This window comes from Rhinopithecus roxellana, chromosome 6 (assembly GCF_007565055.1).
Source record: "Rhinopithecus roxellana isolate Shanxi Qingling chromosome 6, ASM756505v1, whole genome shotgun sequence".
NCBI classification, from domain to species: domain Eukaryota; kingdom Metazoa; phylum Chordata; class Mammalia; order Primates; family Cercopithecidae; genus Rhinopithecus; species Rhinopithecus roxellana.
Window position 1 is genome coordinate 107,730,015 of NC_044554.1, and position 13,429 is coordinate 107,743,443.

General features: G+C 48.6%; 1 non-coding gene across 1 annotated transcript; it reads left to right on the plus strand.

Annotated features, from left to right (window-relative positions):
* Positions 1-2,084: 2,084 nt before the first annotated feature.
* On the plus strand, positions 2,085-2,156 carry TRNAC-GCA. Its single transcript has one exon. It is a non-coding gene; the product is annotated as a tRNA-Cys (tRNA).
* Positions 2,157-13,429: the final 11,273 nt, after the last annotated feature.

Sequence of the window (13,429 nt, forward strand, 5' to 3'; positions counted from 1 at the left end):
GCCATCACAAAAGAGGCTTGCTGGTCTGCTCTCTCCTTCCTTGCTGAGGGCAACATTGCATAGTTTCTGGAAGGTGGGGCAGGGAAATTTGAGAGGAAAATTTGCCCAACTGCCTTCTTTTCATCTATTCTCTTACTTTCTTGGCCTCTTAGGTCTTCTTACTACCTCTGGTTTTGTGAAGAGCCACCCCCTGGGCAAGGTCGGTCATGCCTGGAGTTCCCATGCCATGTGCAATTGTCTATATGCTGGTATAAGTACTTCGACTATTGCTAACCCTCTAGTCTCCTTACAGTTAGCACATTGGTCTGAGTAATTTATGTAATTTCCCTATTGGAAGCTTAGGGCAATTTCCGGGGGCATTCTAATGTAGGAGGAAGAGGGGACTCTGGGCTAGGGTGGCCACAGTGTGCAGTCGATTCCTTGTTGATGTTTGCTCCAGCATGAGCTGCATACCGGCTGGCTACTTCCACAGGCACACTCAATGCAGGAAGCTATCTCCCAAGGACTGTCACTGACTCTTTTTAGGGCTGTCACAGTGAGATCCAGAGAAGACAGGAGCTCGCCCAGTACTTGGGGTCGTAGGACCATTTCAGGCAAAGGGGCTTTCAGATTCCTCCTCCTCCATACGGGGGCCATTGGAATCATACAAGAGCCGCATTCATTACTCTCTTTCTTGCTCTCCAGGAGGGATTCCTAGCAACTGCCCTGCTGCCCCCACCCCAATTCAGCCATCTCCCTCATATAGGAAAGATGACTTGTCTATTTCTCTTGCCATATATGTGGTTTCATCACTGAGTGGGGGACTTATCCCTTCCTTGATTGTCTTCCCCCAGGTATGACTGGAAGGACCTTTCTCTGCCTTTAACAATGCTGTCACCATCACTTTGACCTTATTGTGAGCCCCAGCTGACTTGGGAGGGCAGCACTGGCATTTTTATTTTCACTGATTCCTGCACAGTTTATAAACCTCCTTGGGCATGGCACTACCCAACTATACTAGGTCCTCACCATCCAAGAGGCCTCTGGGGAGGCTGTAGGTCAGGGTGGAGAAGGCAGGTGTGGAAGAGGGTGCCATGGGACTCAACTCAAGTGTGGCTGAGGGGATGGGGGTCAGGGCCTGGGTGCTGGGCACAGGACACAGGCAGCAGGGATGCCCCTGGCCCACTGTGGGTGCCTTTTGCCCTCAGACTCACCACCCCCATCATGATGTCCCAATCTGGTGGACAGTGGACAACTGCTGTGTTAAAAAAGAGTGACAGCATCAGAGGGGAGGTGCTGAACACCAGTGCTGCCTGGAAGGAACAGCACAGAGGAACTGGATGAGAGAAAACCTGGGAGGATCTGAAGGAGGAGAAGGAATTAGGACAATGCCAGCTGCAGGAGGCAGAGAAGACTTCCTGGGGAAGATTTTACCAATTTCTCTCTTTTATTTTTAACCACTCAGACGGCTCAGTACCTGGAAGGCTGGAAACATGGACATTTGAGTTATCACGTGTGTAAATCGGAAAAAAGAAGATTCCCCCACCCACTCCCTAGTCTCTTCACCTGCTCCCGGGGGTTACCATTAACTATTGGTCTATTATCATTCTTTTTTATGGCCACATAGTATGCCATGGTGTATATGTGCCACATCTTTTAATGCTGAGTATTATTATTTAAGTAACTTTCTTTCACAAAAGCAATTTGCTTATCGCTTGGCAAATTATCATCAACAGTATTGTATGTCAAATACAAGCCCCAGACACAGGCACTGGGCCTCCTTTCAGTGCATGGGAAGGTGGCATCACCTGATTAGAGTTCTGTCCCCAGCCTAGCACGCCTCACATGATGCTCAACAACTGCTACTAAGAGAATTATCTGGATGACTTGAAGGGTCTCTCCAGTTATAAAGGTCAACAAGGCCACCAGGGTGTCCTTAACCAGGTCCACACAGAAGTGATGGGAAAAGAAGTGTTAGTGACAGGAGGGAGGCCAGAGTTCAGAGAAACAGAACTGGCCTGGACATCCCAACCTGCAGAGCTTAGTCTTGTTCTTGGTGTGTTGACACATGAAAAGGGTGTTAATTACACCATCTTCCCAGGCCTGGGGGTATAGCTCAGGGGTAGAGCATTTGACTGCAGATCAAGAGGTCCCTGGTTCAAATCCAGGTGCCCCCTACCTGTTTTAATCACCAAAGTGGGTCCTAGATCACATGCTCCTCCCAATCTACCCTGGGGAAAAATGACACAGCCTACCTAATCTCTGACCCACAGCATATCTGAAGGGCAGACTCAAGAGTCCTCATGTGATTTTATGGACTTTAAAGTGTGTAAGGCACAGACCCCTGCCTCCTGCAGCCCTCTGAGTACCACTGTCCCACTTTCCAGAGTTGTTCAGAATCTCCCCATTAAGATCCATGCGATCCCCAAGAGAGGGCTGGGCCATGTCTCTAAGTCCTGCTGTATCCTCCCAACAGCACCCAGCTTGGGCTGTGGCACAGGAGAACCCGAACCAGTGGCAACATCATGCCCACCTCCAATGGGCATGAGAAATCAAATGAGCATATATTTCTGGGCTCATTGTGCTGCACCCTGGACTCTGGCTGTTTGTCCCCAGGTTCTCGATTTCCCACCTGGGGCTGCTGCAGACTCATACCCTGGCCCACCCAGACCATGAACTGGGGGCGAGAAAGATTCTGGAAGACTCTGGGAGACTATGCGCAAGGAGTGGGATGATGGAGGAAGTTAGCTGGGACTTCCCAAGGACTGACCTGATCCCATCAGCCTCTTCTCTCTCCTGCATGCAGACAGATACAGATCATGGGCTCCAGCAAGGGAAAGGAAGCTGGAATCAGATTCCAAAATCAGTAAGTAAAAATAAGAATAGGCAGAGGGCACCCTGATTGGAACCTTTTAGTCAGTCCTCTAAGGCTCATCTCATTATTATCTGATGAAAATCTTGCAGTCTGTAGCTGAGGATGTCAGCACAAAAGCCATGGCTGCTCCATGGAGGGCCTCTGGATTGACCTAAGGCTGCTTCCCCTGCTGGCCTGTCCACTGCAGCACTGGGCATATGTGGTCATGAGAGCACATTTGCTTGCATGAAAATAAAGGCTCATAGGCTCCACTCAGACCTCCTGAATCAGAATGCTTGGGAGTGGGGCCAAGGTGCAGTTTTTAACAAGCTCCTCAGACGATCCCAATGGAAAGTCAGATTGGCAACCGCCACTTTAGCTTGGTGCGCTATGTTATAGGCTTGAAGAGAGGTCATAATTAAGAAACATGCCAGAGCACACACATCTGAGTAATAAAAGGGTTGTGACCAAATTCCACATGGCTGGTGTTGGGCTCTCTCTATTAACCCAACCCTGAGCAAGACATGACCAGGCCTGCTGCCCCCTCTGCTCCCACTCCCCATCTGCTGAGCCCTCGACAGGCCCAATGAGATGCCCTGTCCCCAGGAATTACCCAAATGACTTCCAGTTGGAAGTCTAGCACTAAGAGGCACCAAATTTGCACCATGGACCTCTTGACCTGCAGGCAAATGCTCTTCCTCTGAGCCAGAAACCCACTTCAGATGAGTTCCCAAAGGACACTGCTTAAGGATGTGGCCTGCCCAGGGAAGGGATCCTCCTGAAACCTGCAATAGTTTCTGTTTACTCCAGGTCAGGTCCCATGTCCTGGCAGACCTATCTCACACCAGCCAACCCTCTCTGGCCATTGGCTCTGTCCCTCTCCCACTGACCCCTCATTTGAGTCCCAGAGCCTCCTTTGTACTGTGTGGTCCGTTCTCCTCCTTCTGTCTCAAACTGAGTGCATGAGCTTTGACATTGCTTCTTGCTGGAATGATCATCCACTACATCTGTCCTTCCTTTGCCTATTCCTCATGCACATTTATTCTAAAATCAACCCCCCTCCACCCCACACTCACCCTCACCCTTTAGACCATGGCTAGATTTTACTGCCTCCTCCTCCTCTTCTTCCTCTTCCTCTTCCTCTTCTTCTTCTTCTCTCCTCCTCCTCCTCCTTCTTCCTTCTTCCTTCTTCCTTCTTCCTTCTTCCTTCTTCCTTCTTCCTTCTTCCTCCTTCTCCTTCTCCTTCTCCTTCTCCTTCTCCTTCTCCTTCTCCTTCTTCTTCTTTTTATGGAGCTTGTTCTGTAGCCCAGGATGGAGTACAATGGTGTGATCTCTGCTCACTGCAACCTCTACCTCCTAGGCTCAAGCTATTCTCCTGCCATCGCCTCCCAAGTAGCTGAGATTACAGGCATGCACCACCACGTCTGGCTAATTTTTGTATTTTTAGTAGAGACGGGGTTTTGCCATGTTGGCCAGGCTGGTCTCAAACTCCTGACCTCAGGTGATCCGCCTACCTCGGCCTTCCAAAGTGCTGGGATTACAGACGTGAGCCACCCTACCTGGCCCGTTTTTTCTATTTTCTACCTTTTCCTCTTCTTTTATCCCAAGAGCTGCAGGGCTGACCCTAGGGGAGGTGGAAGCTGCCCTCCTGGTGAGCAGCCCAGTTGTCTCAGAAGGCGTCACTCAACAGGTCAGCACATATGAGGGACAGGGAGTGGGCATAAGCCTGCCTGTCTGGGGATCCAAAGCCCAGGCCTAAAGGGGCTTCTGAACTGGGAGGAGGAATCCCTCCCTCCAGTGGCTGAGCCACAGCCCCAGGCACATCAGAACACAGGCAAACTGGGCACCTTCCCTGACAAGACACATCCACAGGGACACATGGTGTCTGTCCCTTGCTGTAGTCAAAAGCCACGTAGATTCCAGACTTGTGGCACAGGGGTCCCGATGGGTGGGAAAGCCCCTAGATATTTTCTGTTACTACAGTGAGTGGGCAGCTTTGGCATTTGGTGGGCAGGGGCCAGGGCTGCTGGGCATTCTGGGAGATGCTTCATCAGCTGGGAGAGGAGGCTGCTTTTGCTGTCATGGAGATTTGGCAGAGTTTGGAGTTTGTTTGGATTTTTGTTGTGAATTCTCCACATCTTCTCGTAAATTCTCTCTACAGTTCTTCGATTGCTGTTCTTTCCTGAAAAATGACCCAGCCTTCACACGAGAGCCCAGGGAGGCTGTGCATTTAACTGAATGTAGCAACTGCAGGATCCAATTTTGCCTCTGGTTTTCTGCTATGTCACGCAGGAGCCTTAGAGAAGATTCTCTCAGCATAATGCTGGAAGCTCTAGGAGCCCTTCCATGCATTGCATGGAGAAGCTGGGCCTTTGCTTTAGCCTGGTAGTTCTCCATGCATTAGAATCAGCCCCCTACCTGCAGCTTCTCCTGTTTTATGGCAGCTGGGTCTCTTGCCCTCAATGGGCTCCATTTCAGCCAATCACAGGTACCAGTGTATGTAGCTCTTCTGTTGTTGTGAGCCCTGGTCTGCTGGATTCCCATCCAGGAAGAACCAGCTGGATTTTTATTGACTTCAGTACAACTAGATCTGACAATTAACTCCAGTGTCCTTCCACATACCCATTTCTCGAGGATCTCTTGCTTGCAGATCACATCTGGTACCAATTTCTGTTCTAGTCACAGACACAGGCACAAAACTAGAACCTGACTTTGTCTAATGGAAACAGATGAAACCATCGCTGACAGTACTAGGAGCTCACAGCACTGACGGGAAGGGGTGAACTTAGAATCACAGCAAAGTCATGGCAAAGAGTGTGCTGGCCAGGGGTCACTGCAGCCCTGCCGGATGCTGGCTGCAGCCACTAGCCCTGGTACTAGACCAGAGCTCTGCCATCGTGGGATGCAGTTTGTCAGCTCCACCCTGCACATAGTCCACATTCAACATCTGAGCAGGCCCTTACCACCCGAGGTCGAGGCAGGAATATTTGGCACACCTATTTGATGCAGCATGTTGCAGAGCTATGCTTTCCTCCAAGACTCACATTATTATGGGTTCCTAAAGTCATATAATAATACAAACATCCACCTCAAGCCACAGGAGAGGGACTGAGTCAGCACCAGAGGGCTGGGTGGCAGCGCCCATTGCCTTCCTCATAAGCTTTCAGAACAACAGCTGGCTCAGGGGATAAAAGCATAAGAGCCAGGGGACAGCTGGCTTTGAGCCAGGGACCTCTTGGTCTGTAGTCAAATACTCTACTCCTGAGCTACACTTTCTCTCTGCTGTAACTTAGGTTTAGCATATTGACCACTGTGGCCTCACCCACAGACGCCAGCACACTGTAACTTCCATTTGCTGCTCTTAGTCTACCCCTGGCACCCAGCAGATTGATCTCACTACACACTGCCCCTTTGGGCCATGAGCTCACCCTGTCCTGTGCCTCCTGTGAACTCCAGAAGTCTCCTCTGCCCTGACCTGAGGTTTCCCTCCCTCAGTACCCATCTGGGGTTACCACTACTTCCCTCACCCCAGGACCACTGGATGCACTTTTGGGTTTCTCTACCATATACTCCTCTGTGGTCTTCTTCCCTCACCCTATGGCCAAGACTTGGCAGAGTCTGCAGAGACTTGCTTGACACTGCGGGAGACATTTATCCAGAAAGGCTGCCATCTCCATGCTAGGCCAGGATGCAGCCCCAGTCTCTCACAGGAGGCCCCACACTGGCAGGTCAGCACAGCTGGGGAGGCACCAAGCCTGGATGCCTGGAGGACTTAAAGACCAGGCCCCAAGGGCCTCTGAACTGCCTGGAGGACTTAAAGACCAGGCCCCAAGGGCCTCTGAACTAGGACTAAGGACCCTCTCTTTGTCCTGCCCAAGCTCCTGGCCTCCCTGGCAGCAGGACAGACTACACTGAAGAATGTGCACCTTTTCTCTGGCAGGCACACCTGTAGTGATGGATGCCACTCCCAGACCATCTGAGCACCTAAGACACCTGATGAATGCCAGGATCGCAGCCACCCCAGGGGCTACTGAAGATGTGACAAAGATCTGTTAGGAATGGATTCCATAATTCTTATTACACAGACAAGTTCCACGTGAGAAAGAAAGAAAGAGTGACAGAGAGAGAGAGAAAGAAAAAGAAAGAAGAGAGGAGAGAAAACAAAAGAAAAGATGAAAGAAAGAAGAGAAAAAAGAAAGAAGAAAGGGAGAGAGAAAGAAAAAAGAAGAAAGAAGGAAGAAAAGAAAAAAATACTACTTTTCTTGAAAATCTCATGTCGGTATCTCCTGGCCTCTTGTTGAGTACATTACAGATTCTCAACAAATGCTTGTTGACTTAAAAATACATAGAACATTTAGGAAACACAAATAAAAATCAGGAAGAAAACAAATAATCCTATAATCGCACCAGCAAAACAACTCCTGTTCAGAGTTCGGTATCTATTCTTCCAAACTTAAAATGCACAGCCCTGGGCAGAGGACTGAAGTGCTTGCTGCTGCAGGGTTGACCCAGGCCCAGCTTCTTGGTGCTCTCCCGTCAGCTCCCTTTCTATTTGGAGCTGCCTTTCTCCCCTACCAGTGTCCCCTGTCCTGTTCTGTAAGCATAAGAATTTTCAATTTAACAGCAGGCATATCCCTGAATTTATCTTCCTTTTATATCAAAATTATTGTAATTCTTTAAAAGGTGGTGGGTACTCTCATATGGGGCTGCTGGGATGAACTGCAATTGGGGTATCTTTTCTGGCAGGCTGCTTGGAATAAAAATGTTTAAATATCTGCATTTGCTTTGCCTCATATGAGAGTGCAAAAATGTACATACATGGTTGGTCATTGCAGTGCTCTTTGTGAAAATGAAAACTGCATAGATACACATTCTGTGTAGGTGCTGAGAACTCCATGAGAAGACCATTTGAATGGACACTGTGTGTGGCTCTGCAGGCTATGAAGGCAGCCATTGCCACCCAACATGTGGTGGTCAAGGGCAACTTCTAGCCTCTTCCCCTTCATCCTCAATTTGAATTAGAGAATTCATTTTAGCTGTAGCGTCTTTCACTGGTTGACAAAGATATGCAATTAAAATGGTTTTCAAAGATGCCAGAGCTCCAGTAAATAAAGTGCTTCTAAATAACGTATTGAAGGGGTTTTCTCCTAACCATTGTGTTGGTGGAAGCTATGGGGCTGGGAGGGAGGGCATGTCACATGAATTTAGTACATTTCACCTTTCCAGTCTTTTCAAGTCTAGAGTTGGCCAGGCACAGTGGCTCACGACTGTAATCCCAACACTTTGGGAAGCTGAGGCGGGCAAATCACGAGTTCAGGAGTTCGAGACCAGCCTGGCCAATAGGGTGAAACCCTGTCTCTACTAAAAAATACAAAAATTAGCTGGGCATGGTGGCATGTGCCTGTAGTCCCAGCTACTTGGGAGGCTGAGGCAGGAGAATCGCTTGAACCTGGGAGGCGGAGGTTGTAGTGAGCCGTGATCACGCCACTGCACTCCAGCCTGGGCGACAGAGTAAGACTCCGTCCAAAAAAAAGTCTAGAGTTACTGTTCAGGGCATCTCAATTTCATCTGTCTTTGAACAATTTTGATTTCTGATTTTAATCAGCAAGTTGAGCAAATAATAAAATAATCCCCAGCTGCTCCAAGTAGGACATCAAATGCAGAATTCAATAGCACTAAATGCAGTAGAATTTAACTGTTTCCACCCTCCTTAGACAACTGCTGTCAAGAAATCACTTCTGCACACATTCCCCAGATTTTTGGTGCTATAAATCAGAATAGTCTGGTGATTATTTTTGTGTTAAAGCTTCCATCTTCAAGGTGTGACTTTGTAATTGACTCTGTGGGTATGCTAAGATTCTCTCAAATTGTAGATCAAAATTAAAATGGAAGGTGTGGTGAGGTAAGAGGCGGAGCAGCGCTGGAACAAGGGCAGCAGGAGAAGCAGGGTTGTCTTTAGCTGGCAGAGGAGGTGCAGAAGACTGCATGTTAGGTATAGTTTGGGTTCTACAAATCTTCCATGGACCCCCGTGACCATTCCTGGGGGTCTCATTCTTTCCAGATCAAAGCCCTAGATGTTCCTATTTTTAATTAATTAGTTAATTTGAGACAGAGTCTTGCTCTGTCACCCAGGCTGGCATGCAATGGCACAATCTCGGCTCACTGCAACCTCCACCTCCTGGGTTCAAGCGATTCTCCTGCCTCAGCCTCCTGAATAGCTGGGATTACAGGTATCCATCATCACACTCAGCTAATTTTTGTATTTTTACTAGAAACGGGATTTCACCACGTTGTTCAGGCTAATCTCAAATTCCTGACCTTAAGGATCCGCCTTGGCCTCCTAAAGTGCTGGGATTACAGGCATGAGCCACCTGGCTGGCCCAGAGTCCTAGATTTTCACACTAGGAAGGCTGTAATTGAGCAATCTTGCAGAATCAAACACTGCCTTTGGCTCTCTGCTAAGCCTCATGGCGGCTAAAAAGGAGAGATTTTGGTTCTTTTCATTGAACCTTTTGTTGTTTCTTTCTCTATGCTATCCCAGTACATCAGCTACACTGCCAGCTTCCAGTTCAATGACAAGAAGCAAATGTGTATCCGGAAGCCTGGTCCCTAGTGGGCACTTCATTCCAGATGACCACCAGCAGTAATATTCTTAGTTATTTTGCCAGTGTGGGCTGTAGGTTATACCATATTCCCAGGCCCGAAGATTAACTAGACTGCCTCCAAATTTAGCCTCAGCCAGTCTGGATAATCAATACCATTTTCATAATTATCTGTTACCTGAAACCCACTCCTAACACCAACTTATGTAGCAGGTAGAAAATCTGGGCTGAGCGCGGTGGCTCAAGCCTGTAATCCCAGCACTTTGGGAGGCCGAGGCGGGCGGATCACAAGGTCAGGAGATCGAGACCATCCTGGCTAACACGGTGAAACCCCGTCTCTACTAAAAAAATACAAAAAACTAGCCGGGCGAGGTGGCGGGCGCCTGTAGTCCCAGCTACGGGAGGCTGAGGCAGGAGAATGGCGTGAACCCGGGAGGCGGAGCTTGCAGTGAGCTGAGATCTGGCCAGTGCACTCCAGCTTGGGTGACAGAGCGAGACTCCGTCTCAAAAAAAAAAAAAAAAAAAAAAAAAAAATCTGGGTACACGGCTGGGCACAGTGGTTCACGCTTGTAATCCTAGCACTTTGGGAGGCCGAGGCGGGCGGATCACAAGATCAGGAGATCGAGACCATCCTGCCTAACATGGTGAAACCCCATCTCTACTAAAAATACAAAAAATTAGCCGAGCGTGGTGGCGGGCACCTGTAGTCCCAGCTACTCAGGAGGCTGAGGCAGGAGAATGGAGTGAACCCGGGAGGCGGAGCTTGCAGTGAGCCAAGATTGTGTTACTGCATTCCAGCCTGGGCGACACAGCGGGACTCCATCTCAAAAAAAAAAAAAAAAGAAAAGAAAAGAAAAGAAAATGAAGAAAAAGAGAAAATTTGGGTACAAAACCAGAAGCTAGCTTTGACTACCTGAAACAGATAAGGTGACGGTTGTCAGGCAGTTCATAACACTGAAGGAAAGCCTGGAGCAAGAGGCTGAGGAGTTGGGCAGGATCCCAGGGGCACTCGGCAGCCAGGCTTCAGCCAGAGCCACACCAGCACAACGGGCTGTGAAGAGAGACTTCACACTGTTCTGAGCATTAAGGTGTGGGGAAAAAAGAGAGTGACTTCATACTGGATTCATGCCAAGCTACGGCACCAGCAAAATAAACTCTAAACTCTTCATTTCTGTGTTTCACTCATTTGATTACCAAACTCTGAGTGGCGAATTCCCCTACCCAAGCTTGCTGGAGATGTCAGACAGCACCTCCACGCGCTGGAGAACCTCGATGCACCCAAGACCAGCTGTGCCAGTACAGCCAGGTGGCTGCTTCTGCTGCACACCGCCCTCCCTGCCCAATAGCTGGAGGGGCTTCTCTTGCCCTAGGCCCTGTACAAAGCCTTTCGGGTGGGAGCAGCACACCATGGGTAGTAACTGCGCTCTCTCAAGCCCCCTCTGATGGTGGTCGCAAACAGGGCAAAGTACAGGATGTGGTCTTTTCTGGGATGTTCTGATGTTACCCAAATTACTGGATCTCCAGAAGCTTCACAGATGCAGCAGAGCCACCAATAATCCAAAATTATGTGAATATTTCCCACTCCTCAGTGCAGTTTCCAGCCAAATGGCTGAAGGGCCTATTAGGGGAAATCTGGCAGGAAGATTCACAGTCCATGACTGGGTATTTTGGCAGAGTTCTTTTCTCAAGCTTGGCTTTCTCGTCATCAGGGAAGGCAGGTTCTTTGAGCAGATTCAGACCTGGGGAATGGATCAGAGGCCAGGAACCTCCATTGTGCCGGCTATGGTGGTAGTTCAGGTCTACATGTCAAGGGGACCACAATGGGCTCCCCATTCTCAGGCCTAAAAACCTCACTACTGATGAGTCACAGCCAAGACCTGTATGGCACAGACCACAGAATAACACCCAAACTTCACTTTGGGCTAAAGTATCACACTGCTTGGACTCTGACACCCTAGGATCATCCCAGCCCCACTGAAATCAGGGGCTCCCTTTCCGCTATCATCCCTCCCACCAGCATCTCTGTCCACAGAGAATGGCTACCAAAATTATTTTCAAGAATGTAGAAGTGCAGCCAGGCGCCGTGGCTCACGCCTGTAATCCTAGCACTTTGGGAGGCCAAGGTAGGTGGATCACGAGGTCAGGAGATCGAGACCATCCCGTCTAACATGGTGAAACCCCGTCTCTACTAAAAAATACAAAAAATTAGCCGGGTGTAGTGGCGGGTGCCTGTAGTCTCAGCTACTCGGGAGGCTGAGGCAGGAGAATGGCGTGAACCCAGGAGGCAGAGCTTGCAGTGAGCCAAGATTGTGCCACTGCACTCCAGCCTGGGCAACAACAGAGTGAGACTCCACCTCAATAAAAAAAAAAAAAAAAAAAAAGACTGGAGAAGTGTCACACATCTATGTATTTTTCAAGCCAGGGCAAGTCACATGTGATAAATCCACTCCAGCTTACCCGCCCCCTGAAGTCTATGGATTCTTTCTACATTATAGCAAGAAATCCCTAGTATCTCAAATGCATTTAGAATTCGCCTCCTGTGAATCCAGGCTTAGGTCCACCAACCGAGCAAACAGGTTTATCCCAGCTGCTCCAGCTATGGTGTTTTAAATAGAATTTTAACTGGGTACACTCCTAATAAAAAATTCAGACTCATTTAAAATTATACTCTTTCTACTTTATAAAATACTCCAAGAATTCACATCCACACATGTTCTTGAGGTTTTTGCTGACAGATATTAGCCAAGTTGGGAATGATTCTGGTGTGTGAGTCTTTGTCTCTCAGCAACTGGTGCCCAGGCTCAGCTGAGATCTTACTCTCACCGTAGGTCAAGGGACAGTGAGGGGTGGGGAAACTGATCTCCTGCAGTGAAAACCCCTCTGTCTGGGCTGGTCAGCTTTCAGGCAAGAAGAAGGGGCAGGCTTGGAGATTAGGTAGAGTTGGTGATTTGGGATAAATCGAGTTTTCCAAATGCTCCCATAAATCCACCTTACAATTCCTGAAGTTCCACTCACTTCATCACTGACCTATTTTCAGCTGGGAGACTGGGGGAAGCTGACAATTCCATGGACATCAAAGTTTGGCACCCACAGGGATCAGCCCTGGCTCTCATTTTCAGTTGTTTCGCTTATTCGGTGGCAGGAGATTAGAGAGTTTTGTGATACAGACAGAAAAAGGCCTGTGTTTCAGTCCACGTGGAACAGATCATACAGGGTGACACATGAGCTGACTATTTGCTTTGTTTAAACTGATAGGACCAGCCATCCTGCCCAAAGACCACTTATAATTTGGGAAATACAAATTGGTCCTGAGGGAACTGCAGACAAAAGTTACTCAACTTTTCTACAATCTGATATGGGCTTCTGGATTTCTAACCCCCAAATCAAACTACCGAGATTTTCATTATCTTCAAGTTTAATGAGGCCAGATTCCTAATCCACATTCCCTTCATTTCCCTGAAATCACTTTTTATACATCCCTGGTACCAGCCAGGGCACTTTGATTAAAGAGGCCATCGAAGGTGAGTGGAGACAGAGGGAAATTGCTGACAGGATGGCAAGAAGTTCATGCACTTCAGAGAAGCCTGCAGAGCCAGGCTTATCAAGTAAGCAGGACCTCAGCCCACCCTGGCTAGGGAGCCGCCACTGTCTCCACAATAGCTGCTGGCTGCAGTCTCTGGCCCTACGGCCATTGCCAGAGCTCTGCCATTTCCAGAATGAATTCCAAATTTGCCCTGCCTCTTATGTGCAATTTACTCAACATTCATAGTCTTGTTTAGGGGCATATAGTTGGCCAAACATTAGCCATTACCAATTGTGCTGATTAATTTTATGTCTTGGCAGGGCACAGTGGCTCATGCCTGTAATTCCAACAGTTTGGAAGGCCGAGGTGTGCAGATTGCTTGAGGCCAGAAGTTTGAGACCGGCCTGAGCAACATGGAGAAACTCCATTTCTACAAAAAATACAAAAATTAGCTGGGTGTGGTGGTGTGCA